Raw genomic sequence first — 4,523 nt, 5'->3', positions numbered from 1 at the left:
TTGTGCTTCTTCATAAGTGCTCGAATGACACATCTTGAACCCTCAATCTGCTTTGAAATTTGTGCCTTAGAGACCTTGCTGATGTAGTATAACTTCCTTGTGTATTCTTGCTCAGTCTTGCCATGGTATATGACCAGACACCTGACTGTATTATTACAAAATCCCTGACTTTGCGCAGGTGTACCTGGAATAATTGATGCTGTTTTAAAGTGAAAAATTGGTCACACCAAATATTAATTGGATCTAGATTTTTCGTTTGTTCATTCACTTTGTATTTTGTTAATTGATTAAATAAATCATTAACATTTCTATTTTTGAAGCGTTCTTACTTTACAGCATTTTTTCTACACCTTTCTGAAAATTATTTTTATGTGATAGTGTCTTTTATTTGCTCATTAATAATCTGATATATCTTTTGGTATTTTGTGTATAGTTGTTTTTTTGTTGTTGGGGTAAATTGTAGGATATTGATTTCAGAGTGGTTTCCTGATCCTTTTATTGTAGGAATGAGTGGTATATATGTGCTAATAAATTAGGACAAAACATAGGAAATTTAGGAAAAAACTGAACATCTCAGCAGTAATAACATGCTGATTGTGATGTCATGAAGATGACTTGAATTTCCACCAATCAGAGATCAGCATGTTTCAGGTCACCCAGATAGAACAGTCCATGAAACATGAGTCACGGCCACTGTGAGGTCATAATGCTGATTAGAATTTCCACCAGTCAGAAAACAGAACCGCCCAGAAGAACCAACCAGGAGGTATGAGTCATCGCCACTGTGAGGTCATAATGCTGACCAATCACAGAGCAGCCACACCCAGATTTTCCACCAATCAGAGAGCAGCCACACCCAGATTTTCCACCAATCAGATATCAGCAGTGGGTATAAATAGCTGCTACCACCTGCCCGGCTTAGCCTTGCACTGGTTGGGTCTCTCTTTTTTTCTCTCTCTTGTTATCTCCCGGTATCTCTCCCTCCCCTCTCTCTTCTCTTTCTCTCTTTGACCCAACGGCCCACTTAAGGGCTACCCCAAATGTGTAAAAAATAGAACCAATATTTGTGTTGTTTGTCCGTTTTATGAGCCTGTGATTAACCCCTTCCCACTCTTTGCCATATATATATATTATATACGTAATATGTGCAGGTGGGCCTTAAATGGAATTTCCAGGACAAACATATTGATGGCCTATCCCCTGGTTAGCTCATTAATATCAGATTTGTGGGGGTCCGGCACGTGGCACCTCAACTACTCAGTTGTTTGAAACTCTGGCAGAGGTCAGATGTAAACATTGTTGTGGAGCTCAACATCACAGCTCTGGTCACTGTGTAGTGGCTGCTACCTGGTGCTGCAGATCAGCTCCTATTACATGAATATTAGCTGACTTGCAGGACCCACAGTACAGTGAATGGAGCAGTGATGTTCAGATCTTCAAACTATTTACATCTGAGCGTTGCAAACAAGTGAGGGGTAGAGCCAGTGCCGCGTGTCGGAGCCCACCGATCTGATATTGATAACCCATCCCCAGGATGGCAGCTCAGTAGATACCATACCAGGATGGGGATATTATGCCAGAATGGGTACATTATACCAGAATGGGGACATTGTATCAGAATTAGGTAATTATGCCAGAATGTGAGACACTGTAACAGAATGGAGTGCATTGTACCAGGATGGGGGACATTAAACCAGGGCGAGGGACATTAAACCAGTATGATGGTCATTAAACCAGGATGGGGGGCATTATACCAGGATGGGGACATTATACCAGAATGGGGACACTATTCTAGTATGGGGACATTTTACCAAGATGAAGGACACTATATCAGAATGGGGACAATATATCGGAAGGGGGACAACATACCAGGAAGGGGGACTTTAAATCAGAATGGGGACATTATATCAGAATGAGGAAATTATACCAGAATTGGGGAAATTATACCAGAATAAGGGACACTATACCAGAATGGGGTACACCATACCCGGATGGGTGACACTATATCAGAATGGGGACATTATATCACAATGATGATGTTATACCAGGATGGGGGACATTATATCACAAGGATGATATTATACCAGTATGGGGTATATTATAGCAACATGGTGGACATAATGCCAGAACTGGAGATACTATACCAGGTTGTGGGGCATTATACCAGCTTTGGGGACATTATAGCAGAATTGGGAGCATTACACCAGCATGGGGATATTATACCAGGTTAGAGACATTATACCAAAATGGGGACATTATATCAGAATGGGGACACTATACCAGGATGGGGACATTAAACCAGAATGAAGGAAATGATGCCAGAATGGGGACATTACCAGACAGGGGCACAGGTGGGGGAAAATGTTATAGCATAAGGCCCAGCATGTGGGAGATTATTACAAGAAGGAGCCAGGATGGGGGACATTGCTACATAGGGAGAGAACACATATACTGTATCTTTATAGGATCCAGAACGCTACAAGGGCCCATACATCTGAACAACATGCAGGTGGGGGCCTATGAGACTCCAATTACTCCACTGGGTGGGACCATATCATTTCCAGGACTCCTTGTTCTTTACATTGAAGATAATTCTTAATGACATTTGCTGTACGTTTGGGGTTGTTGTTCTGCTGAAGAAAACATTTGGATCCAATCAGACACCTCCCTGATGATATTGCATGATGGATAAGTATCTGCCTCTATATCTCAGCATTGAGGGAACCAATAATTCTAACCCAATTCCCACTTCCATTTGCTGAAATGCAGCCCCAAACTTACAGGACCCTCCACCGTGCTTATGGATCACTATTGCCCACAGACACTCATTATTGTACTGCTCTCCAGCCCTTTAGTGAACAAAATCTTTTCTGTAATAACAACATTTTTCATATTTGGACTCAACCGTCCAGAGCACATCCTGCCAATTTTCTACACCCTGGTTCCTCTGTTTCAATGTATAGTTGAGTCACTTGGCCTTGTTTTGATGTGGAAGATATGGCTTTTTCACCACAATTCTGCTATGAAGAGAACTTCTGGCCAGTCTTCTCTGAACAGTAGATGAGTGAAGCTGAGTCCCACTGGTTGCTGCCAGTTCTGAGCTGATGGAACTGTTGGACATCTTCCGCTTTTGAAGGAAAGTAACCATAATGTGTCATACATCTGCTGCACTAAGTTTCATTGGCCGACCACTGCATCTACTGACCTCAACGTTGCACATTTTCTTGTGCTTCTTCATAAGTGCTTGAATGACACATCTTGAACCCTCAATCTGCATTGACATTTGTGCCTTAGAGACCTTGCTGAGGTAGTATAACTTCCTTGTGTATTCTTGCTCAGTCTTGCCATGGTGTATGACCAGACACCTGACTGTATTATTACAAAATCCCTGACTTTGCGCAGGTGTACCTGGAATAATTGATGCTGTTTTAAAGTGAAAAGTTGGTCACACCAAATATTAATTGGATCTAGATTTTTCGTTTGTTCATTCACTTTGTATTTTGTTAATTGATTAAATAAATCATTAACATTTCTATTTTTGAAGCGTTCTTACTTTACAGCATTTTTTCTGCACCTTTCTAAAAATTATTTTTATGTGATAGTGTCTTTTATTTGCTCATTAATAATCTGATATATCTTTTGGTATTTTGTGTATAGTTGTTTTTTTGCTGTTGGGGTAAATTGTAGGATATTGATTTCAGAGTGGTTTCCTGATCCTTTGATTGTAGGAATGAGTGGTATATATGTGCTAATAAATTAGGACAAAACATAGGAAATTTAGGAAAAAACTGAACATCTCAGCAGTAATAACATGCTGATTGTGATGTCATGAAGATGACTTGAATTTCCACCAATCAGAGATCAGCATGTTTCAGGTCACCCAGATAGAACAGTCCATGAAACATGAGTCACGGCCACTGTGAGGTCATAATGCTGATTAGAATTTCCACCAGTCAGAAAACAGAACCGCCCAGAAGAACCACCCAGGAGGTATGAGTCATCGCCACTGTGAGGTCATAATGCTGACCAATCACAGAGCAGCCACACCCAGATTTTCCACCAATCAGAGAGCAGCCACACCCAGATTTTCCACCAATCAGAGATCAGCAGTGGGTATAAATAGCCGCTACCACCTGCCCGGCTTAGCCTTGCACTGGTTGGGTCTCTCTTTTTTTCTCTCTCTTGGTATCTCCCGGTATCTCTCCCTCCCCTCTCTCTTCTCTCTCTCTCTCTTTGACCCAACGGCCCTCTTAAGGGCTACCCCAAATGTGTAAAAGATAGAACCAATATTTGTGTTGTTTGTCCGTTTTATGAGCCTGTGATTAACCCCTTCCCACTCTTTGCCATATATATATATATTATATACGTAGCATGTGCAGGTGGGCCTTAAATGGAATTTCCAGGACAAACATATTGATGACCTATCCCCTGGTTAGCTCATTAATATCAGATTTGTGGGGGTCCGGCACGTGGCACCTCAACTACTCAGTTGTTTGAAACTCTGGCAGAGGTCAGATGTAAAC

This window comes from Phyllobates terribilis, unplaced genomic scaffold, assembly GCF_046119375.1.
Source record: "Phyllobates terribilis strain yellow unplaced genomic scaffold, ASM4611937v1 Scaffold_377__1_contigs__length_1856515, whole genome shotgun sequence".
Classification (NCBI taxonomy): Eukaryota; Metazoa; Chordata; class Amphibia; order Anura; family Dendrobatidae; genus Phyllobates; species Phyllobates terribilis.
This window is presented reverse-complemented; position numbering follows the sequence as displayed.